At 47.3% G+C, this 25,859-nt stretch overlaps 1 long non-coding RNA gene across 1 annotated transcript in view; it reads left to right on the top strand.

The window, feature by feature from the left end:
* LOC138268229 (uncharacterized) overlaps positions 1-25,542 on the top strand; it is a 58,047-nt gene extending 32,505 nt beyond the window's left edge. The window contains exon 3 of the long non-coding RNA XR_011199960.1: positions 25,188-25,542. This is a non-coding gene — a long non-coding RNA (uncharacterized lncRNA). The remainder of the gene's footprint in view (positions 1-25,187) is intronic.
* Positions 25,543-25,859: the final 317 nt, after the last annotated feature.

Here is a 25,859-nt window from a genome sequence, read left to right as displayed (position 1 = left end):
GCATAAGACATGCTGCAGCCCTTAGAGACCTTTCTTGGCATCAGGGCCCTTGGTACTAGAAGTACCAGTTACAAGGGACTTATCTGAATGCCAGGGTGTGCCAATTGTGGATACAATGGTACATTTTAGATGAAGGAACACTGGTGCTGGGGCCTGGTTAGCAGGGTCCCAGCACACTTCTCAGTCAAGTCAGCATCAGTATCAGGCAAAAAGTGGGGGGTAACTGCAACAGGGAGCCATTTCTTTACACAAGCCCCCCCCAGCCTACAGGCCAGGAGACTCAGCCCAAGCTGGGAGAGTCTTCCTAGTCTGTCAGGCGAGGAAGAGTAGGAGAAATAGGCTGGTTAGTTGCAGGGCCTACTCTGCCTTACATCCTTCTGTTCAGGTCATTCCCTTTGGGGAACTGACCCACTTCCACAGTGATAGGACCTAGTCTGAATTGCCTCTTGTCTGCCTCTTCAATGTCTCCACCCATTCTTTCTATTTTGGTCTTAGAGGTGTCCACCTCTGCTAACCTTATCTTGGCCAGGGTCACCCCTAGCTTACCCAGAGAGGTTACCCAGAGCTGGAGTAACCCCACCATGACCAATAGGGTCAGGGGGCCTAACTTGCTATTTGGCATGGGGTCAGACCACCATGCTAAGGATAGTGCAGCCATAAAGGCTAACACCCAGCAGAGGCCACTGACAGCTGTCAGTGCCCAGAACCACACCTTTAGCTCTTCACCTAAAAGGGAAGGGGCTAAGTTACAGGCCTCTTTGGGTTCAGGTTGCCTGTCTGCTGTATTAGAGTGGGGGGTTACCACATCTTGTAGTAAACACCCTTCTTCCACTCTTTCTTCTGTTAGCTGAGGAGCCACCCACTCAGGTTTAACAGTTGCCTGACTAGCCAGGACTTCTTGTGGGTCAGGTTGGACTTTATCAGGGCCATTTTTGGAGTTCTCCCCTACTGGAGCAGAATCTCCTTGGCTTGCTGTAACCTTGGCTAAAGGTTGTCCACCCTTCCTACTCTGTTTTCTTTTCTTCTTCTTCTGGGGCCTGCTTGCATTTACTGCAGAGGCAGGACTTCCAGAATCCTTGGGAGAGGACTGGCACTGGACCAGTTCCTCTCTTGGGCTCTGACTAACCTCTGGGTAGTCATTTCCAAGGAGACAATCAAGGGGGAGGTCTGTACTGACTACTACCCTTCTCCAGCTAAGAGTGCCACCCACTTCTATGGGCACTAAAGCCACAAGCCTCTTAGTGACCCTGTCTAGGCTAACTCTTACCCTGGCAGTCTCACCTGGGATGTACTGGTTTGAGAGCACCAGCCTGTCATGCACAATAGTGTGACTGGCACAAGTGTCTCTCAGGGCAGTGGTTGGGATTCCATTCACCAGTAGGTGGTGGAAGTGTCTACTTCCCTCTGGAATCTCCAACTCACCTGTTGGGCCCTGTTTCCAGTTGAAGGCTAGGAAGACCTCCTCATCTGAGGAGTCATCTCCCATGGCTACACTGGTTACCCCAGGAATTTTGTTCTGGGGTTTGTTTTTGGGACAAGAAGTGTCCTTGGTGTGGTGCCCAGACTGTTTACAGTTGTGGCACCAGGCCTTAGTGGCATCCCAGTTCTTACCCTGGTACCCACCTTTGTTTTGGGTTGTGTCTTGGGGCCCACCCACCTGTTCTGGTTTTTGGGGGCCTACAGAGGACTCTTTTTCTTTGTTTCTAGTGTTACCCACTTTCTCCTGGGGAGTTTTTGTAACCCCTTTCTTTTGGTCACCCCCAGTGGAAGTTTTGGTTACTCTAGTCTTGACCCAGTGGTCTGCCTTCTTTCCCAATTCTTGGGGAGAAATTGGACCTAGGTCTACCAGATACTGATGCAACTTTTCCTTGAAGCAGTTACTTAAAATGTGTTCTTTCATAAACAAATTATAAAGCCCAACATAGTCACACACTTCATTTCCAGTTAACCAACCATCTAGTGTTTTTACTGAGTAGTCTACAAAATCAACCCAGGTCTGGCTCGAGGATTTTTGAGCCCCCCTGAATCTAATTCTATACTCCTCAGTGGAGAATCCAAAGCCCTCAATCAGGGTACCCTTCATGAGGTCATAAGATTCTGCATCTTTTCCAGAGAGTGTGAGGAGTCTATCCCTACACTTTCCAGTGAACATTTCCCAAAGGAGCGCACCCCAGTGAGATCTGTTCACTTTTCTGGTTACACAAGCCCTCTCAAAAGCTGTGAACCATTTGGTGATGTCATCACCATCTTCATATTTTGTTACAATCCCTTTGGGGATTTTTAGGATGTCAGGAGAATCTCTGACCCTATTTAAGTTGCTGCCACCATTGATGGGACCTAGGCCCATCTCTTTTCTTTCCCTTTCTATGGCTAGGAGCTGCTTTTCCAAAGCCAATCTTTTGACCATCCTGGCTAACAGGGGGTCATCTTCACTGAGAGCATCCTCAGTGATTTCAGAAATGCTGGACCCTCCTGTGAGGGAAGCAACATTTCTGACTATCATTTTTGGAGACAGGGCTTGAGAGGCCCTGGTCTCCCTATTTAGGACTGGAAGGGGGGAATTGCCCTCCAAGTCACTAATTTCTTCCTCTGTGAAGTCATCCTCAGAGGGGTTGGCTTTTTCAAACTCTGCCAACAGCTCCTGGAGCTGAATTTTGGTAGGTCTGGAGCCAATGGTTATTTTCTTTATATTACAGAGAGACCTTAGCTCCCTCATCTTAAGATGGAGGTAAGGTGTGGTGTCGAGTTCCACCACATTCATCTCTGTATCAGACATTATTTTGCTAAAAGTTGGAAGACTTTTTAAAGAATCTAAAACTGTTTCTAGAATCTAATTTCAAACTTTTAACAAACTTTTAAACTCTAAAAGACAATGCTAAACAGGGACTTAACACACAAGGCCCTAGCAGGACTTTTAAGAATTTAGAAAAAATTTCAAATTGCAAAAATGAATTTCTAATGACAATTTTGGAATTTGTCGTGTGATCAGGTATTGGCTGAGTAGTCCAGCAAATGCAAAGTCTTGTACCCCACCGCTGATCCACCAATGTAGGAAGTTGGCTCTGTATGTGCTATTTCAAAGTAAGGAATAGCATGCACAGAGTCCAAGGGTTCCCCTTAGAGGTAAAATAGTGGTAAAAATAGATAATACTAATGCTCTATTTTGTGGTAGTGTGGTCGAGCAGTAGGCTTATCCAAGGAGTAGTGTTAAGCATTTGTTGTACATACACATAGACAATAAATGAGGTACACACACTCAGAGACAAATCCAGCCAATAGGTTTTTGTATAGAAAAATATCTTTTCTTAGTTTATTTTAAGAACCACAGGTTCAAATTCTACATGTAATATCTCATTCGAAAGGTATTGCAGGTAAGTACTTTAGGAACTTCAAATCATCAAAATTGCATGTATACTTTACAAGTTATTGACAAATAGCTGTTTTAAAAGTGGACACTTAGTGCAATTTTCACAGTTCCTGGGGGAGGTAAGTTTTTTGTTAGTTTTACCAGGTAAGTACGACACTTACAGGGTTCAGTTCTTGGTCCAAGGTAGCCCACCGTTGGGGGTTCAGAGCAACCCCAAAGTCACCACACCAGCAGCTCAGGGCCGGTCAGGTGCAGAGTTCAAAGTGGTGCCCAAAACACATAGGCTAGCATGGAGAGAAGGGGGTGCCCCGGTTCCGGTCTGCTTGCAGGTAAGTACCCGCGTCTTCGGAGGGCCGACCAGAGGGGTTTTGTAGGGCACCGGGGGGGACACAGGTCCACACAGAAATTTCACCCTCAGCAGCGCGGGGGCGGCCGGGTGCAGTGTAGGAACAGGCGTCGGGTTTGTAATGGAAGTCAATGGGAGATCTAGGGATCTCTTCAGCGCTGCAGGCAGGCAAGGGGGGGGTTCCTCGGGGAAACCTCCACTTGGGCAAGGGAGAGGGACTCCTGGGGGTCACTTCTCCAGTGAAAGTCCGGTCCTTCAGGTCCTGGGGGCTGCGGGTGCAGGGTCTCTCCCAGGCGTCGGGACTTAGGATTCAAAGAGTCGCGGTCAGGGGAAGCCTCGGGATTCCCTCTGCAGGCGGCGCTGTGGGGGCTCAGGGGGGACAGGTTTTGGTACTCACAGTATCAGAGTAGTCCTGGGGTCCCTCCTGAGGTGTTGGATCTCCACCAGCCGAGTCGGGGTCGCCGGGTGCAGTGTTGCAAGTCTCACGCTTCTTGCGGGGAGCTTGCAGGGTTCTTTAAAGCTGCTGGAAACAAAGTTGCAGCTTTTCTTGGAGCAGGTCCGCTGTCCTCGGGAGTTTCTTGTCTTTTCGAAGCAGGGGCAGTCCTCAGAGGATGTCGAGGTCGCTGGTCCCTTTGGAAGGCGTCGCTGGAGCAGGATCTTTGGAAGGCAGGAGACAGGCCGGTGAGTTTCTGGAGCCAAGGCAGTTGTCGTCTTCTGGTCTTCCGCTGCAGGGGTTTTCAGCTAGGCAGTCCTTCTTCTTGTAGTTGCAGGAATCTAATTTTCTAGGGTTCAGGGTAGCCCTTAAATACTAAATTTAAGGGCGTGTTTAGGTCTGGGGGGTTAGTAGCCAATGGCTACTAGCCCTGAGGGTGGGTACACCCTCTTTGTGCCTCCTCCCAAGGGGAGGGGGTCACAATCCTAACCCTATTGGGGGAATCCTCCATCTGCAAGATGGAGGATTTCTAAAAGTTAGAGTCACTTCAGCTCAGGACACCTTAGGGGCTGTCCTGACTGGCCAGTGACTCCTCCTTGTTGCTTTCTTTGTTCCCTCCAGCCTTGCCGCCAAAAGTGGGGGCCGTGGCCGGAGGGGGCGGGCAACTCCACTAAGCTGGAGTGCCCTGCTGGGCTGTGACAAAGGGGTGAGCCTTTGAGGCTCACCGCCAGGTGTCACAGCTCCTGCCTGGGGGAGGTGTTAGCATCTCCACCCAGTGCAGGCTTTGTTACTGGCCTCAGAGTGACAAAGGCACTCTCCCCATGGGGCCAGCAACATGTCTCTAGTGTGGCAGGCTGCTGGAACCAGTCAGCCTACACAGCTAGTTGGTTAAGTTTCAGGGGGCACCTCTAAGGTGCCCTCTGTGGTGTATTTTACAATAAAATGTACACTGGCATCAGTGTGCATTTATTGTGCTGAGAAGTTTGATACCAAACTTCCCAGTTTTCAGTGTAGCCATTATGGTGCTGTGGAGTTCGTGTAAAACAGACTCCCAGACCATATACTCTTATGGCTACCCTGCACTTACAATGTCTAAGGTTTTGTGTAGACACTGTAGGGGCACAGTGCTCATGCACTGGTACCCTCACCTATGGTATAGTGCACCCTGCCTTAGGGCTGTAAGGCCTGCTAGAGGGGTGTCTTACCTATACTGCATAGGCAGTGAGAGGCTGGCATGGCACCCTGAGGGGAGTGCCATGTCGACTTACTCATTTTGTTCTCACTAGCACACACAGGCTTGTAAGCAGTGTGTCTGTGCTGAGTGAGGGGTCTCTAGGGTGGCATAAGACATGCTGCAGCCCTTAGAGACCTTTCTTGGCATCAGGGCCCTTGGTACTAGAAGTACCAGTTACAAGGGACTTATCTGAATGCCAGGGTGTGCCAATTGTGGATACAATGGTACATTTTAGGTGAAGGAACACTGGTGCTGGGGCCTGGTTAGCAGGGTCCCAGCACACTTCTCAGTCAAGTCAGCATCAGTATCAGGCAAAAAGTGGGGGGTAACTGCAACAGGGAGCCATTTCTTTACAATATGTGGTTGTAGCATTCCACTCAGACCATGGCCAGGCCTTTGCCTCTGGGGCTTTCAGGGAAACCATTGGAATGATGGATGTTCAACTCCACTATTGCTCACCATATCATTCCTAGGGAAACAGTGTTGAGGAGAGGAAGAATGGAGACTTAAAGCAGTCCTTAACAGCAAGAGTCATAGGTTCAGGCCGTAGTTGGCTTCATCACCACTATGGGGTCCAGAGAGCACTAAATAATCTGCCCAGAAGTTCCTTGGGAGGCTGCATCCCATATGAGGTTCTTTTTGGGATACCTATGTATGTCCCTGATCTTGATGGTTCTGGCACAGTGGCGGTAGACACACTGTTTGTCATGAATGAACGTGCCACTGTTTTACAGGAGCTACAGCAATTTTGTGATGAGAATTCATCCGCCTGTGCAGCCACCTTGGGAATAAGGGATTTGCCAACAACATCTATAGGGGATCTTGTGCATGAAAAGATTGCTGTGAAATGGGAATTTGGCCCATCCTATAGAACACTGGTTTCTGTCCTGGGAATACATGGTACAAGAAATGTTATTATACCACCGGTGCCTGGTCCCAGAGAGAACAGATTTGTTTCTACTGACAGCGTCAATTTGCACCATGTTGCCAATCCTGCATGGTAGACCCAGAGGTCTTTCGGTTAGTACCCGCTTCCCTCTCACTACCCAACAGAATATACCTCTACAAGCAGTAAACAGTGTTTCTGTCAGCACCAATTGCCTTGTCGAGCATGGGGAGGATAGAGAATGAGCTTCTGCTGATTCCTGTCAGCACTTCGTTGGTGAACACTGTCTGAGATGTGGAATGCTATTATTCCAATTTGGCCCAGACAGATAACATTGTCTACTATAAACCACCATAAATGGTTCCATTCACCAGCTCTGCACCGGCTTCTGTGTCTGCACAGATTGCTTCTGGTTATTTCATCAACATTGATGACTTTTTTGCTTCTGCAACTTAGACTGTATCAAAGACACGTAAGCTGTACATGTGGCTTAAGAACAATTACTTACTTTATCCATGGTACTATCTGTGGATACTGTTGACATTCCTTGCTTTTATGCTTTGGATTGGTTTCGTTATTTTCTTTTTCCTTCTGATAAATGGTCATTATCTTCCTGAACGCTCTTCTGTCGACCCGGTTGATGAGGTTTTTACACCTTACCTGTCTTCCCATAGGGTCCGAAGAGACTTATCCCTTGTGAACATTTCAGCACTTCCAATTCCAGATGGGATTTTGTGGGATAAGGTACCATTTCTCATATACAGTTCTACTGAGGTCATTCAAAGTGCATATGTGTTTAAAATTTCCACGAGAGATGTTATTACACCTGAGATTGTTTCCAATGACTGGGATGTTAAAACAGTTGATTCTATGCTTTCTGAGCTTGAATATTACAATGTATTTGAAAGTGAAGATGTTTATGTGATCACAGCAAATTATGGGGAAATGTTCTGTTACCACTGTTATGGGCATTCCTTTCTGCACCAAACCAGTGCTCCAATATCAGTTTACAATTACACACAGTGGGAACATTGTTCAATACCACCTGTGCGGAGTCCCAAAATATATGTAGATAAGTTTGCTTATTTTACTGGGCATGACACCAGCAATGCTGCACCATAGTATTCCAAACTACCATCTTTCAGAATGAGGAAGTTACTGCTAACTGACACAAAATTAACACTATTGACTTGAAAAGTGTATTGGGAACAAAGGATTTGCAAATATCGGGTAGAGAAGCTTTGTTTAGAGCATGCCTTATTCTTTTACAAATTATATGTTTAAATGACACTGTCCAACAAACATCCTGTTTGGAGTTAGAAAAGATAGAATAATTAAACGCGCCCAGTATCCCCACACAAGCTTAATTTCACAATTGGCAAACATTTCTAGATGTCACTGAAAAACAACTAACTGCCTTGGTTCAGAATGGTACCTTTAATTCCTTACTTTCAAGTCCTGGTGGGTGGTTATTGTGGCCAATGGACACAAATGAGTGCCAGGCATGTTTTGGTAATTCCTCTGGGGGTTTTAGAGCAAGCTGGCCAGACCCTCGCTTTGTCTCGGCTCAACATTGAGGTATTGTCACTACATACAGTGTGGGTAAACTGTGCCTACAGTTATTATATTCCCCCACCTTAATAGCTGGAAAAGAACACCTTAGTCTCCTGACAGAGGCAGTCAATCTACAAGTTTTCGTGTTAGGTCCCAAGAAGCCACCCTCGCAGTGTTTCCTGTATGCCATATATAACAATATCTGAAAACTATCCTAGATGGAAGCTGCTGCACGTTTAAGGCAGATAGCTAAAGAAAACTTGGGACAGGTTTTAGCTGTTGATAATGGCATGAACAATTTGTCTAACAGAATTTACACCTTAAATAATATTGTGTCATCTGCAATTGACATAATTCAGTATGAAGTGTCCTTTTTACAAAATGGGCAAAGCCAGCTGCGTTCTATCATGCAGTTAAGATGGACACTGCAGATTCTCAAAAGTGGCCATGTTTCCTGGAAGCACTTTAACATTACTCAACTGTTTGCCTCTTTTAACTTGTCCAGGCAACAACAGATAATGGCAAAAAAAATGAAGCTAGTTACATCCTGCTTACCACTGAGAAATCAGAAAAAGTTGCCTTTCACTGTAGCAGAAATCCCCTCGCCATTATGGCTAATACATGGAGTGATAAATCTGCCCATTTTCACCTTTCATTTTACGAAATGCTTAAAGCACTTTGCAGTAGGCAGGTTTGAGCAGCTAGGAGATAGTCACATAGATGGGATGGGGGAGTTACCTTTCGAATGTATGAACGGCGAAACAGAGATCTTTCTTAGCGGAACAGAATGTGAGACTACTGTTATTCATTCTATGATTTGTAAACAGGTGTCCTTGCACGGCCTTTGCAATGCAGAGGTCGCAAATTTGGCATTCTATCTAAAGGGTACCCCTGCCTCTTTGATTCATCAGTATTTCAGATACTTCCTAATTGAAGTTATGTGGTTCTGAACGATCAAAGCTGCTACCGAATTAAGCCAAGAATCGCTTATGTGATTTCAGTTACTCAAATGGTAACTCGTTGTGGCCATGTTCTATTCTCCCCCACAGAAGAGATAAAAGTGGCATACTTGTGGCCCCACAAGTACACTTTGACAAGCTCAAGAGACTAAAGGAGCTATTGTTCTAAAAACATGTGGCCCTGACATCGGCCAGACAGATGTATGATCTCCAGATAGCAAAGTCATTGGCCGAGATACAATCCCTATTAAATACCAACTTCCCAAAGTATTTTGGAGAAATGGTGAGCAGAATATTCAAAGTATTGAATACTGCAAGGATTGCACACTTTTTTAAGGCTGTCAGTTCTGGATTTGTTAGCACCTTCCAGACCATGTTTGGAATAATACCTGCAGCCATACACTCACCCTTTTCACTCTTTTTGAGTTTCTTTGGTGGATTCCTTATAACTTTGGCATTAATTGGTGGAATTATGCTACTGCTATTGTTGATAGGCAGTGGCTATTGTCTCTCAGCAAAGGGGAGTAATGGAGCTACCACCAGCCCAGCTGTGTTGTGAATGCATGATGCAGTATTCAGAGCTCCCTTGCTTAGGTAGCTAGAGCTAGATCTGTCTTTGACATTCAGACCAGTCTTGACATGTGTCCAGCCAGTCTTCCATTGCATCTGGTGCCTCTTTGAATGTGTGTGTCTTGCTGTGCAGCCTGCACCTCCTGTCGCCAAGGATCTCTTAATGTTCCCAATGAGGGTTTATTCATGGACATGCCCCTTGAGACTGCGGTTGATTTGCGAGGCATCTTCTGAGCCACTGCTTGTGGTTTTGCTGGCTCCAATGACAGCTGGCACAATAGACAGTGCTACCTATGCAGTTCAGTCTGTGCCAGAGGCTTCTGCACACTTCTGCTCCATTGATCCTTCTGCCAATTCCTTGATCAACTTGTCACCTACCGAAGTGGAGTCCTTTCTGGTCTCAATCTCCCTCTGTGACATCTGGGAGTTTTTGCAAAAACATGACTATTATTAGAATTCAACCACTGGCATTTTTCTCAAAAGTAAAATGTGACACCAAATTGCCTTTTAATTCTCCTTGTCTGTTGGCCCGCTTGGCTTGTCATCTTAGACACTGGGGGTCATTACAACCTTATCGGTCTTCAGACCGACAGGGTCGCGGTGGTGGTCTGACTGCCTCCAAAGCGGTGGTCCGACCACTTTGGTGGTGGGCTGACCACCACATTATGACCGTGGCAGTTGCACCAAGGTTGGACCACCAGCACCACCAATTTGCCTCCACAGTAGGGGCTGGCGGTGCTGGTGGTCCTAATCCATCAGGACAGCACTGCATGCAGCGCTGCCACAGGGATTACGACCCCCCTCTCCGCCAGCTTTTACATGTCAGTAGCACTGCCATTTGAAGGCTGTAGGAGACAGAGTACAGGGGGCCCCACAGGGGCCCCATTGCGCAATTCCCTATTGCAGACAGTGAACTGTGTGACGGATGCTGGTGCACCCTACACACCGCAACATTGCCTCCGGCTCAGTCATGAGCCGGCGTCATTGTTGTAGGCTCTTTTCCCCTGGGCCAGTGGGGAACTCGTAATGAGACCCACAGGAAGGGGGTCGTACTGGCGGCAATCTGACCGCAGGAGTTTGGTGGACGGCCTTTTCTGTCTGCCAACCTCACAATGACCCCCATTGTCTCTTATGTATGTTTTTAGCTATGCTTTTAGAGTTTTTACACTTTTATTAGAGCATTTCTATTGTTAAGTCTTGGACTTCGCACACTTGTTCCGCCAATAGGGGAGGGTGCCGTGGGTCCATTTTAGTTAGTCGCTTGGGCATAGTGATAGCTTAACTTAGGCTTGCGGCCTGAGCCCATTTACCTAGTAATTATGCTCTGTATTCAATTTTTATTCATTTTATTATTGCTTCTTTTAGTGGCATGGTTTTAATTTCATTATGAGCTGCTGTTCTGTGAAGATGTCATTATCCGTGTTATGGATGACATAATTTTCATTGTGTTCTTTTCCTCAGAATCACAAGAACAGAATGTGAGGCACACAGAATAATAGTTTGTATTGCCGGCCCCAAGACTGCGTAAACAGTCCAGCACTTAGGTACATACCCGTGTCAGGCTTCTATGCATTAACATAAATATGTCCCCTATAAAAATATCTTGTAGGGCAAAGAGCATTAGAGGGGGTTCCAGCCAGAACTTCCATCTATACTGCATGCCGGTTTTCGGTAGACCTCAGCCTTGTGTCTCCATTGATCATGATCTGGAGACTGGCGGCCTGAACTTGTACCAAGGTAACGGAGATGTGTTGTTCTACACATGTGCACTGTGTGGACAGATTTGGCTTCCATTGCCATGCTCTCGCTTAGGGACCAGAGATTAGATTTTTAGGTAGGAATTGTATATTCTTGTCATGACAATATATTGGGGTTGTTTATATTCACATCTCTAATTTTCACAATCCTGATTTTGTTAATGCTCATTATCCTAATCATTGCAGCTCATGCATTTTATCATAGATTGCAGTCTTTTCAATAAATATATTGAAAACTGTCCTACATCTTCTTTTTGCCTATGTGTGTGTAAGAGACACATATGTGGGGAGAAAAGGGTAAGGCTTGTTTCACCACGGTTTTCCCTGAGGGGTTTTCAGAATTTCATGCAAGGCTGCCCCAAATCACCTCTACGGTTTGGGTCTGGGTGAGGTGCTGCTAGAGAGCCCGGAGGGTTGGGTCGACAGCTGCTAACTGGTGTGGGAGTGACTCAGTCACCTGCAACGCAGGGGTGCTGCCACCCCAAATCCAGCAGTCTTGTTGGAGTATGAGAGTCCTTATGACAGACAATGCCCTGAATGATTGCCTGGTTTGCTTGCCTCACCTACTCATTCAGTGTCCCTTTTTATATGGTTAAAAGTGAGTCTGGGGTATTTTCTTTTTTGGCTACTCTTTTGCTCACAAGGGGCCAGGTGTATAAAAATCTTTTACCGGTTGCAAACGGGTGACCGGTAAAAGGCTTTCCCCCATGTAATAATCCTATTCTGTGAGTCAGTAACCTGTTATCGACTCACAGAATAGGTTTGTGAATCCCTGTTAGGAAGAGGTGTGCCAAGGGCGTCCCTTCCTCATAGCAAGTCGCAGGGAGATGTAAGAATGTTTTGCGACAGGAATGTGGCTGCAAAACATTCGCAATTATCACCAACTTCAAGAAAGCCATTTGCAAACGGCAAGGGGTCCCCAAGGGACCCCTTCCCCTTTGTGAATGGAGGTGCAAACATTTCTTAAGAGCAGGCATTGTTCCCACAGACCACTGCCTACTCATAAAAAAATGAAAAGAAAACTTTTCTGTTTTCTTTTTGTAATACATCCTCTTTTCCTTTAAGAAAAAACGGGCTGCATTACAAAAAAAGATTGCTTTATTGAAAAGCAATCACAGACATGGTGGTCTGCTGTCCCCAGCAGGCCACCATCCATGTGATTGTAGCTATTTCCAAATGGGTCACAAGTTGGTACCTGCTGCAGGAATATTAATGAGGCAGGTCTCTTGCAGCCCATTTGGGAATTGCAAACAGTGTTAAATACACTGTTATATATTACAGTTTGCCATTTGTTATAGTGAATTTCTAAGATTCACTATTAGGAAACCCAAAGTGGATATTTCATACATTTGGCCCATGCTTCCCACAAGTGACACTTAAGTGACACTTTCCAATGTTACAACATCTTTTATGACTATGTTTAACTCTGTCCATGACCGCAGTATTATAGATGTTTCCTACGATAGTCAAAGTCTATCTCCACCGCTAGAGGTCCCAAAGCCCAGCCACAGATTTATTTAATAAAATAAGATACTGTCTTCTCGCCACCAATTAAAAAGCCACATACATGGCCCTGCCCCCCTCCTCGCTCACAGGCTGGTGTTACTCTGGTGTGTGAGGCCCTCTAATTACCCTTCCCTTGTTCTGCTGATAGGAATCTCCAAGTGGGGCTGCTGTCCCAGACCACCCCTCCCTTCCTCTGACAGTGCCCGATGAATGTCGTTTAAACCTTTTCCTAGACACCTTTGTGCTTGAGGTAGTCGAATAATATAGCCATGGCAGGGCATGGATCTTAGGAATGCCTCTGTAATGGCAGAAATGGACTTAGACAGAGACAAAGGACTTTTCTAAACATTTTCCTTCTGTCTTTGATACTTATTCACTAAAAATTAAATGTTGCCTATTAATTGCATTTTTAATAACTTGCAATGTGTCTTGGCTGTCATTCTTAAGCCTGGTCACATGGATGTGGATTTTATACTCAAATTAAACCCTAAGAATGTTTCCCTCAAATTATGCGGTAAGTAGCCCCTTTGGATTCTGCCAGCACACACTAGGCACATCTGCATGCCGCAGCTGGATCTGCAACTGTCCATGGTGGTGGGGGCGGCCCTGATGGCACATTTTAAAATCCGACTAAGGCTGGTGCCCATGGGGTGCTTCGGTCCCAGGGTGCACCACTTGTGCACACAGAAAAAATAGCCCAATTGTACTCACTTTAATCCATACTCATCCAAGTTTTAAACTGTGATATTTTATTAGAAACATAATCATTCCATTTTTTACATTCACGTAAACTATGACACAATGTTGCTCCAACATGCGATATTTACAAGATTCATGACAACAATAGTGACATCAACCCCCATCATTTCGGGGCGAATTCCTTCGACAGGGGTCACTGTGACGTGAGGCATAAAAAGAGATCACGGCAGCAGGCGCGAGCCACAACATGCAGCCAATCACCAAGAATGATCCAACCTCCCCGGTTACAAGCGCCACTGAACCACTGACATTCACCAAAGGTATTCAATAAATATAACGCCCTGTTAAATAACCAACCGAAAACTTAACATGCATAAAGAACCCCTGTAGGAAGTTGGCTCTGTATGTGCTATTTCAAAGTAAGGAATAGCATGCACAGAGTCCAAGGGTTCCCCTTAGAGGTAAAATAGTGGTAAAAAATAGATAATACTAATGCTCTATTTTGTGGTAGTGTGGTCGAGCAGTAGGCTTATCCAAGGAGTAGTGTTAAGCATTTGTTGTACATACACATAGACAATAAATGAGGTACACACACTCAGAGACAAATCCAGCCAATAGGTTTTTGTATAGAAAAATATCTTTTCTTAGTTTATTTTAAGAACCACAGGTTCAAATTCTACATGTAATATCTCATTCGAAAGGTATTGCAGGTAAGTATTTTAGGAACTTCAAATCATCAAAATTGCATGTATACTTTTCAAGTTATTCACAAATAGCTGTTTTAAAAGTGGACACAGTGCAATTTTCACAGTTCCTAGGGGAGGTAAGTATTTGTTAGGTTAACCAGGTAAGTAAGTCACTTACAGGGCTTAGTTCTTGGTCCAAGGTAGCCCACCGTTGGGGGTTCAGAGCAACCCCAAAGTCACCACACCAGCAGCTCAGGGCCGGTCAGGTGCAGAGTTCAAAGTGGTGCCCAAAACACATAGGCTAGAATGGAGAGAAGGGGGTGCCCCGGTTCCGGTCTGCTTGCAGGTAAGTACCCGCGTCTTCGGAGGGCAGACCAGAGGGGTTTTGTAGGGCACCGGGGGGGACACAAGCCCACACAGAAATTTCACCCTCAGCAGCGCGGGGGCGGCCGGGTGCAGTGTAGAAACAAGCGTCGGGTTTGTAATGGAAGTCAATGGGAGATCTAGGGATCTCTTCAGCGCTGCAGGCAGGCAAGGGGGGGGTTCCTCGGGGAAACCTCCACTTGATCAAGGGAGAGGGACTCTTGGGGGTCACTCCTCCAGTGAAAGTCCGGTCCTTCAGGTCCTGGGGGCTGCGGGTGCAGGGTCTCTCCCAGGTGTCGGGACTTAGGATTCAAAGAGTCGCGGTCAGGGGAAGCCTCGGGATTCCCTCTGCAGGCGGCGCTGTGGGGGCTCAGGGGGGACAGGTTTTGGTACTCACAGTCTTAGAGTAGTCCTGGGGTCCCTCCTGAGGTGTTGGATCTCCACCAGCCGAGTCGGGGTCGCCGGGTGCAGTGTTGCAAGCCTCACGCTTCTTGCGGGGAGCTTGCAGGGTTCTTTAAAGCTGCTGGAAACAAAGTTGCAGCTTTTCTTGGAGCAGGTCCGCTGTCCTCGGGAGTTTCTTGTCTTTTCGAAGCAGGGGCAGTCCTCAGAGGATGTCGAGGTCGCTGGTCCCTTTGGAAGGCGTCGCTGGAGCAGGATCTTTGGAAGGCAGGAGACAGGCCGGTGAGTTTCTGGAGCCAAGGCAGTTGTCGTCTTCTGGTCTTCCTCTGCAGGGGTTTTCAGCTAGGCAGTCCTTCTTCTTGTAGTTGCAGGAATCTAATTTTCTAGGGTTCAGGGTAGCCCTTAAATACTAAATTTAAGGGCGTGTTTAGGTCTGGGGGGTTAGTAGCCAATGGCTACTAGCCCTGAGGGTGGGTACACCCTCTTTGTGCCTCCTCCCAAGGGGAGGGGGTCACAATCCTAACCCTATTGGGGGAATCCTCCATCTGCAAGATGGAGGATTTCTAAAAGTTAGAGGCACTTCAGCTCAGGACACCTTAGGGGCTGTCCTGACTGGCCAGTGACTCCTCCTTGTTGCTTTCTTTGTTCCCTCCAGCCTTGCCGCCAAAAGTGGGGGCCGTGGCCGGAGGGGGCGGGCAACTCCACTAAGCTGGAGTGCCCTGCTGGGCTGTGACAAAGGGGTGAGCCTTTGAGGCTCACCGCCAGGTGTCACAGCTCCTGCCTGGGGGAGGTGTTAGCATCTCCACCCAGTGCAGGCTTTGTTACTGGCCTCAGAGTGACAAAGGCACTCCCCCCATGGGGCCAGCAACATGTCTCTGGTGTGGCAGGCTGCTGGAACTAGTCAGCCTACACAGACAGTCGGTTAAGTTTCAGGGGGCACCTCTAAGGTGCCCTCTGTGGTGTATTTTACAATAAAATGTACACTGGCATCAGTGTGCATTTATTGTGCTGAGAAGTTTGATACCAAACTTCCCAGTTTTCAGTGTAGCCATTATGGTGCTGTGGAGTTCGTGTTTGACAGACTCCCAGACCATATACTCTTATGGCTACCCTGCACTTACAATGTCTAAGGTTTTGTTTAGACACTGTAGGGGTACCATGCTCATGCACTGGTACCCTCACCTATGGTATAGTGCACCCTGCCTTAGGGCTGTAAGGCCTGCTAGAGGGGTGTCTTACCTATACTGCATAGGCAGTGAGAGGCTGGCATGGCACCCTGAGGGGAGTGCCATGTCGTCTTACTCGTTTTGTCCTCACTAGCACACACAAGCTGGCAAGCAGTGTGTCTGTGCTGAGTGAGAGGTCTCCAGGGTGGCATAAGACATGCTGCAGCCCTTAGAGACCTTCCTTGGCATCAGGGCCCTTGGTACTAGAAGTACCAGTTACAAGGGACTTATCTGGATGCCAGGGTCTGCCAATTGTGGATACAAAAGTACAGGTTAGGGAAAGAACACTGGTGCTGGGGCCTGGTTAGCAGGCCTCAGCACACTTTCAATTGTAAACATAGCATCAGCAAAGGCAAAAAGTCAGGGGGCAACCATGCCAAGGAGGCATTTCCTTACACAACCCCCCCCCAAACGAAAGAGGATGAGACTAACCTTTCCCAAGAGAGTCTTCATTTTCTAAGTGGAAGAACCTGGAAAGGCCATCTGCATTGGCATGGGCAGTCCCAGGTCTGTGTTCCACTATAAAGTCCATTCCCTGTAGGGAGATGGACCACCTCAACAGTTTAGGATTTTCACCTTTCATTTGCATCAGCCATTTGAGAGGTCTGTGGTCAGTTTGAACTAGGAAGTGAGTCCCAAAGAGGTATGGTCTCAGCTTCTTCAGGGACCAAACCACAGCAAAGGCCTCCCTCTCAATGGCACTCCAACGCTGCTCCCTGGGGAGTAACCTCCTGCTAATGAAAGCAACAGGCTGGTCAAGGCCATCATCATTTGTTTGGGACAAAACTGCCCCTATCCCATGTTCAGAAGCATCAGTCTGCACAATTAACTGCTTAGAATAATCTGGAGCTTTTAGAACTGGTGCTGAGCACATTGCTTGTTTCAGGGTGTCAAAGGCCTGTTGGCATTCCACAGTCCAGTTCACTTTCTTGGGCATTTTCTTGGAGGTGAGTTCAGTGAGGGCTGTCACAATGGATCCATATCCCTTCACAAACCTCCTGTAATACCCAGTCAAGCCAAGGAATGCCCTGACTTGAGTCTGGGTTTTTGGAGCTACCCAGTCCAGAATAGTCTGGATCTTGGGTTGGAGTGGCTGAACTTGGCCTCCACCTACAAGGTGGCCCAAGTAAACCACAGTTCCCTGCCCTATCTGGCATTTGGATGCCTTGATAGAGAGGCCTGCAGATTGCAGAGCCTTCAAAACCTTCCTCAGGTGGACCAGGTGATCCTGCCAGGTGGAGCTAAAGACAGCAATATCATCAAGATAAGCTGTGCTAAAGGACTCCAAGCCAGCACGGACTTGATTCACCAACCTTTGGAAGGTGGCAGGGGCATTCTTTAAACCAAAGGGCATAACAGTAAACTGATAATGCCCATCAGGTGTGGAGAATGCTGTTTTCTCTTTTGCTCCAGGTGCCATTTTTATTTGCCAGTACCCTGCTGTCAAGTCAAAGGTACTTAAGAATTTGGCAGCACCTAATTTATCTATCAGCTCATCAGCTCTTGGAATTGGATGAGCATCTGTCTTGGTGACAGAATTGAGCCCTCTGTAGTCCACACAAAACCTCATCTCTTTCTTTCCATCTTTGGTGTGAGGTTTGGGGACTAAGACCACTGGGCTAGCCCAGGGGCTGTCAGAGCGCTCAATTACTCCCAATTCCAGCATCTTGTGGACTTCCACCTTAATGCTTTCCTTAACATGGTCAGACTGTCTAAAGATTTTGTTTTTGACAGGCATGCTGTCTCCTGTGTCCACATCATGGGTACACAGGTGTGTCTGACCAGGGGTTAAGGAGAAGAGTTCAGGAAACTGTTGTAGGACTCTCCTACAATCAGCTTGCTGTTGGTCAGAGAGGGTGTCTGAGTAGATCACTCCATCTACTGTGCCATCTTTTGGGTCTGATGACAGAAGATCAGGGAGAGGTTCACTCTCTGCCTCCTGATCCTCATCTGTTACCATCAACAGATTCACATCAGCCCTGTCATGGAAGAGTTTAAGGCGGTTCACATGGATCACCCTCTTGGGGCTCCTGCTTGTGCCCAGGTCCACCAGGTAGGTGACCTGACTCTTCCTTTCTAGCACTGGGTAAGGGCCACTCCATTTGTCCTGGAGTGCCCTGGGAGCCACAGGCTCCAGAACCCAGACTTTCTGCCCTGGTTGGAACTCAACCAGTGCAGCCTTTTGGTCATACCAAAACTTCTGGAGCTGTTGGCTGGCCTCAAGGTTTTTGGTTGCCTTTTCCATGTACTCTGCCATTCTAGAGCGAAGGCCAAGTACATAGTCCACTATGTCCTGTTTAGGCTCATGGAGAGGTCTCTCCCAGCCTTCTTTAACAAGGGCAAGTGGTCCCCTTACAGGATGACCAAACAGAAGTTCAAAGGGTGAGAATCCTACTCCCTTCTGTGGCACCTCTCTGTAAGCGAAAAGCAGACATGGCAAGAGGACATCCCATCTCCTTTTGAGCTTTTCTGGGAGCCCCATGATCATGCCTTTTAATGTCTTGTTGAATCTCTCAACCAAGCCATTAGTTTGTGGATGGTATGGTGTAGTGAATTTATAAGTCACTCCACACTCATTCCACATGTGCTTTAGGTATGCTGACATGAAGTTGGTACCTCTGTCAGACACCACCTCCTTAGGGAAACCCACTCTGGTAAAGATACCAATGAGGGCCTTGGCTACTGCAGGGGCAGTAGTCGACCTAAGGGGAATAGCTTCAGGATACCTGGTAGCATGATCCACTACTACCACGATATACATATTTCCTGAGGCTGTGGGAGGTTCTAGTGGACCAACTATGTCCACACCCACTCTTTCAAAGGGAACCCCCACCACTGGAAGTGGAATGAGGGGGGCCTTTGGATGTCCACCTGTCTTACCACTGGCTTGACAGGTGGGGCAGGAGAGGCAAAACTCCTTAACCATGTTGGACATATTGGGCCAGTAGGAGTGGTTGACTAACCTCTCCCACGTCTTGGTTTGTCCCAAATGTCCAGCAAGGGGAATGTCATGGGCCAATGTTAGGATGAACTTCCTGAACAGCTGAGGCACTACCACTCTCCTAGTGGCACCAGGTTTGGGGTCTCTGGCCTCAGTGTACAGGAGTCCATCTTCCCAATAGACCCTATGCGTTCCATTTTTCTTGCCTTTGGACTCTTCAGCAGCTTGCTGCCTAAGGCCTTCAAGAGAGGGACAGGTTTCTTGTCCCTTACACAGCTCCTCCCTTGAGGGTCCCCCTGGGCCTAAGAGCTCAACCTGATAAGGTTCAAGCTCCAAAGGCTCAGTTCCCTCAGAGGGCAGAACTTCTTCCTGAGAAGAGAGGTTCCCTTTCTTTTGCTGTGTTGTAGTTGGTTTCCCAACTGACTTTCCTGTTCTCTTGGTAGGCTGGGCCATTCTTCCAGACTCCAGCTCTACTTGTTCACCCTGTGCCTTGCACTGTGCTCTTGTTTTCACACACACCAGTTCAGGGATACCCAGCATTGCTGCATGGGTTTTTAGTTCTACCTCAGCCCATGCTGAGGACTCCAGGTCATTTCCAAGCAGACAGTCCACTGGGATATTTGAGGAGACCACCACCTGTTTCAGGCCATTGACCCCTCCCCATTCTAAAGTAACCATTGCCATGGGATGTACTTTTCTCTGATTGTCAGCGTTGGTGACTGTGTAAGTTTTTCCAGTCAGGTATTGGCCAGGGGAAACCAGTTTCTCTGTCACCATGGTGACACTGGCACCTGTATCCCTCAGGCCCTCTATTCTAGTCCCATTAATTAAGAGTTGCTGTCTGTATTTTTGCATGTTAGGCGGCCAGACAGCTAGTGTGGCTAAATCCACCCCACCCTCAGAAACTAGAATAGCTTCAGTGTGGACCCTGATTTGCTCTGGGCACACTGTTGATCCCACTTGGAGACTAGCCATACCAGTGTTACCTGGATGGGAGTTTGGAGTGGAACCTTTCTTGGGACAGGCCTTGTCTCCAGTTTGGTGTCCATGCTGTTTACAGCTATGACACCAGGCCTTTTTGGGATCAAAGTTTTTACCCTTGTACCCATTGTTTTGTGAAGAGGCTCTGGGCCCACCCTCCTGTGCAGGTTTTTGGGGGCCTGTAGAAGACTCTTTACTATTTTTAGTTTTGGTTGTCTCATCACCCTTCCCCTGGGGAGTCTTTGTGACCCCTTTCTTTTGGTCACCCCCTGTTGAAGTCTTGGACACCCTTGTCTTGACCCAATGGTCCGCCTTCTTTCCCAATTCTTGGGGAGAAATTGGTCCTAGGTCTACCAGATGCTGATGCAGTTTATCATTGAAACAATTACTTAACAGGTGTTATTTCACAAATAAATTGTACAGCCCATCATAATTACTTACACCACTGCCTTGAATCCAACCATCTAGTGTTTTCACTGAGTAGTCAACAAAGTCAACCCAGGTCTGGCTCGAGGATTTTTGAGCCCCCCTGAACCTAATCCTGTACTCTTCAGTGGAGAATCCAAAGCCCTCAATCAGGGTACCCTTCATGAGGTCATAAGATTCTGCATCTTTTCCAGAGAGTGTGAGGAGTCTATCCCTACACTTTCCAGTGAACATTTCCCAAAGGAGAGCACCCCAGTGAGATCTGTTCACTTTTCTGGTTACACAAGCCCTCTCAAAAGCTGTGAACCACTTGGTGATGTCATCACCATCTTCAAATTTTGTCACAATCCCTTTGGGGATTTTTAACATGTCAGGAGAATCTCTGACCCTATTTATATTGCTGCCACCATTGATGGGTCCTAGGCCCATCTCTTGTCTTTCCCTTTCTATGGCTAGGAGCTGTCTCTCTAAAGCCAATCTTTTGGCCATCCTGGCTAACAGGAGGTCATCTTCACTGAGAGCATCCTCAGTGATTTCAGAAATGTGGGACCCTCCTGTGAGGGACTCACTATTTCTGACTAACACAGTTGGAGACAGGACTTGAGGGGTCCTGTTCTCCCTATTTAGGACTGGAGGAGGGACATTGGCCTCCAAGTCACTAATTTCTTCCTCTGTGAGGTCATCATCAGAGGGGTTGGCTTTTTCAAACTCTGCCAACAGCTCCTGGAGCTGAATTTTGGTAGGTCTGGAGCCAATGGTTATTTTTTTGATATTACAGAGAGACCTTAGCTCCCTCATCTTAAGATGGAGGTAAGGTGTGGTGTCGAGTTCCACCACATTCATCTCTGTATCAGACATTATTTTGCTAAGAGTTGGAAGACTTTTTAAAGAATCTAAAACTGTTTCTAGAATCTAATTTCAAACTTTTAACAAACTTTTAAACTCTAAAAGACAATGCTAAACAGGGACTTAACACACAAGGCCCTAGCAGGACTTTTAAGAATTTAGAAAAATTTCAATTTGCAAAAATGAATTTCTAATGACAATTTTGGAATTTGTCGTGTGATCAGGTATTGGCTGAGTAGTCCAGCAAATGCAAAGTCTTGTACCCCACCGCTGATCCACCAATGTAGGAAGTTGGCTCTGTATGTGCTATTTCAAAGTAAGGAATAGCATGCACAGAGTCCAAGGGTTCCCCTTAGAGGTAAAATAGTGGTAAAAAATAGATAATACTAATGCTCTATTTTGTGGTAGTGTGGTCGAGCAGTAGGCTTATCCAAGGAGTAGTGTTAAGCATTTGTTGTACATACACATAGACAATAAATGAGGTACACACACTCAGAGACAAATCCAGCCAATAGGTTTTTGTATAGAAAAATATCTTTTCTTAGTTTATTTTAAGAACCACAGGTTCAAATTCTACATGTAATATCTCATTCGAAAGGTATTGCAGGTAAGTATTTTAGGAACTTCAAATCATCAAAATTGCATGTATACTTTTCAAGTTATTCACAAATAGCTGTTTTAAAAGTGGACACAGTGCAATTTTCACAGTTCCTAGGGGAGGTAAGTATTTGTTAGGTTAACCAGGTAAGTAAGTCGCTTACAGGGCTTAGTTCTTGGTCCAAGGTAGCCCACCGTTGGGGGTTCAGAGCAACCCCAAAGTCACCACACCAGCAGCTCAGGGCCGGTCAGGTGCAGAGTTCAAAGTGGTGCCCAAAACACATAGGCTAGAATGGAGAGAAGGGGGTGCCCCGGTTCCGGTCTGCTTGCAGGTAAGTACCCGCGTCTTCGGAGGGCAGACCAGAGGGGTTTTGTAGGGCACCGGGGGGGACACAAGCCCACACAGAAATTTCACCCTCAGCAGCGCGGGGGCGGCCGGGTGCAGTGTAGAAACAAGCGTCGGGTTTGTAATGGAAGTCAATGGGAGATCTAGGGATCTCTTCAGCGCTGCAGGCAGGCAAGGGGGGGGTTCCTCGGGGAAACCTCCACTTGATCAAGGGAGAGGGACTCTTGGGGGTCACTCCTCCAGTGAAAGTCCGGTCCTTCAGGTCCTGGGGGCTGCGGGTGCAGGGTCTCTCCCAGGTGTCGGGACTTAGGATTCAAAGAGTCGCGGTCAGGGGAAGCCTCGGGATTCCCTCTGCAGGCGGCGCTGTGGGGGCTCAGGGGGGACAGGTTTTGGTACTCACAGTCTTAGAGTAGTCCTGGGGTCCCTCCTGAGGTGTTGGATCTCCACCAGCCGAGTCGGGGTCGCCGGGTGCAGTGTTGCAAGCCTCACGCTTCTTGCGGGGAGCTTGCAGGGTTCTTTAAAGCTGCTGGAAACAAAGTTGCAGCTTTTCTTGGAGCAGGTCCGCTGTCCTCGGGAGTTTCTTGTCTTTTCGAAGCAGGGGCAGTCCTCAGAGGATGTCGAGGTCGCTGGTCCCTTTGGAAGGCGTCGCTGGAGCAGGATCTTTGGAAGGCAGGAGACAGGCCGGTGAGTTTCTGGAGCCAAGGCAGTTGTCGTCTTCTGGTCTTCCTCTGCAGGGGTTTTCAGCTAGGCAGTCCTTCTTCTTGTAGTTGCAGGAATCTAATTTTCTAGGGTTCAGGGTAGCCCTTAAATACTAAATTTAAGGGCGTGTTTAGGTCTGGGGGGGTTAGTAGCCAATGGCTACTAGCCCTGAGGGTGGGTACACCCTCTTTGTGCCTCCTCCCAAGGGAAGGGGGTCACAATCCTAACCCTATTGGGGGAATCCTCCATCTGCAAGATGGAGGATTTCTAAAAGTTAGAGGCACTTCAGCTCAGGACACCTTAGGGGCTGTCCTGACTGGCCAGTGACTCCTCCTTGTTGCTTTCTTTGTTCCCTCCAGCCTTGCCGCCAAAAGTGGGGGCCGTGGCCGGAGGGGGCGGGCAACTCCACTATGCTGGAGTGCCCTGCTGGGCTGTGACAAAGGGGTGAGCCTTTGAGGCTCACCGCCAGGTGTCACAGCTCCTGCCTGGGGGAGGTGTTAGCATCTCCACCCAGTGCAGGCTTTGTTACTGGCCTCAGAGTGACAAAGGCACTCCCCCCATGGGGCCAGCAACATGTCTCTGGTGTGGCAGGCTGCTGGAACTAGTCAGCCTACACAGACAGTCGGTTAAGTTTCAGGGGGCACCTCTAAGGTGCCCTCTGTGGTGTATTTTACAATAAAATGTACACTGGCATCAGTGTGCATTTATTGTGCTGAGAAGTTTGATACCAAACTTCCCAGTTTTCAGTGTAGCCATTATGGTGCTGTGGAGTTCGTGTTTGACAGACTCCCAGACCATATACTCTTATGGCTACCCTGCACTTACAATGTCTAAGGTTTTGTTTAGACACTGTAGGGGTACCATGCTCATGCACTGGTACCCTCACCTATGGTATAGTGCACCCTGCCTTAGGGCTGTAAGGCCTGCTAGAGGGGTGTCTTACCTATACTGCATAGGCAGTGAGAGGCTGGCATGGCACCCTGAGGGGAGTGCCATGTCGTCTTACTCGTTTTGTCCTCACTAGCACACACAAGCTGGCAAGCAGTGTGTCTGTGCTGAGTGAGAGGTCTCCAGGGTGGCATAAGACATGCTGCAGCCCTTAGAGACCTTCCTTGGCATCAGGGCCCTTGGTACTAGAAGTACCAGTTACAAGGGACTTATCTGGATGCCAGGGTCTGCCAATTGTGGATACAAAAGTACAGGTTAGGGAAAGAACACTGGTGCTGGGGCCTGGTTAGCAGGCCTCAGCACACTTTCAATTGTAAACATAGCATCAGCAAAGGCAAAAAGTCAGGGGGCAACCATGCCAAGGAGGCATTTCCTTACAACCCCCATTAAAAAATAACCACAAAAAACCCATGTGACTTATGCTCAGTGAAAATATTTTAATGCATCTTCCTCGTCCTGCCAAATGTGCCGCCTGGTGATCGATCATCGTGCTCCGTGTGTAATGGAAACAAGAGCACCCCCGATGTAAACGTGTGATGCACCCACATGGGGTTCATTAGCCTAAAAACACGCTATCCAGCCCGGAGATCAGGTCAGTAATTTCAATGTTGCAAATCAAACAAGAGCTCATCCGGCCTGTACATGTGAAACTTGCTGCGAGAGAGTCAAATAATTAAACTAACATTTCGAGTGAAAGAAACATAAACCATTGTGAAAAAATGTGCAGTTTAACCCCCCCCCCCCCATTCCCCTACCCCTCCCCCCTCCCCCCCCCCCCGAGCTGACTAGCAGCAAGCAGTCAGGTCATCCATGCATCCTCCATCAACACGAAGGAATGAGTCAGCGGGCTTTCAAGCACTCAGGTGCGGTTCATTAAAAACACGTGAAAAATTGGACATATCTCGTCCTATTTGGATGTCAGTCCCATTCAATGGACCCCAAGTAGAGGCATCAAAAAAGCAAAAGGTTTTGTACGATATTTTACATCCTTGTGGGAGACATCATTTGGAGTTTTGTCCTCAAGAAGGCGGTCAATATCTTCACATACCACTGAAACGTGTCGACGTAAAGGTTCAGACTAAATCTGATGGACTTTGGGATGCAATAGATGATTATTTGGAAACATCGTGTATCTTGAACTATGATCCTAAGAAATTAGTAGTGACAAAGACCGTTGTGGATTGTCTTATGTGTCTCTCCTGTTGCATGTTTTTAACCTGTTGTTTTTTAATAATTTTCATTGTTTACTCCGTATATTGTTAATCTTTTTGACTAATGCCAAAATAGGGTGGACGGTCTACCAACTGATACTTGGATGACTAAAGCCTTGTTACTGCTCATCCTTGGGAAACTGTATATTTTTGGCTTATGTGATATAAAAGCTCTTCACAATCTGATATTTTTGTGGTACCTTCCAGTCCCAACTTGCAGCATCTTTCTGACCGGACCGTTTCCCACAGAACTGAATGGGAGACCTGATGCCGTAGCACCCCTCAGCACCTGGACACCCCAGAGCCTCCTGAGGTGACCCGTTGGTCTGGCCTTGGACCCTGCCCCATAGTCACCTCAAGTCCTGGAGAACAGTCCCGCAAGTTGCTGTGAAGTGTCTGAATGCAGTACATGTTTTCCCCGATAGGATAACGTTACCACACCCAAAAATTGCACTGTGTCAACTTTTAAAAACTCTATAAATTCTTATCTCAAAAAGTACTCACCTGATTCCAGTGATCTTGGTATCAAAGTTTATATAAAAGCATGTGTTATTTTTACAAATTGGTGTCAGATTCCTTTATTGAGTGTGTGTCTCACTTACTGTGTGAGTGTGTGCCTTACATGCTTAGCACTACCCTCTGATATGCCTAACTGCTCAACCGCACTATCACAAAAGAGAGCATGTGGGATGTCATTTGTTCTTCTGTGATATATCTGGGGTTTGCCTGGACTTTTTGCACAGAGTATCTCATTTTGGTCCACTATATAAAGAGTCAGCTTCCTACAGCTTTGGCCTTAGTAAACAGATTCACTAGCCATTCTGCTGGAGGAGGTGTGAACAACTTCCTCCAGAGCAGACTTTGTTTCTGTCCTCAGAG

The sequence above is a fragment of the Pleurodeles waltl genome, chromosome 12, assembly GCF_031143425.1.
Source record: "Pleurodeles waltl isolate 20211129_DDA chromosome 12, aPleWal1.hap1.20221129, whole genome shotgun sequence".
NCBI lineage: Eukaryota > Metazoa > Chordata > Amphibia > Caudata > Salamandridae > Pleurodeles > Pleurodeles waltl.
This window is presented reverse-complemented; position numbering and strand designations above follow the sequence as displayed.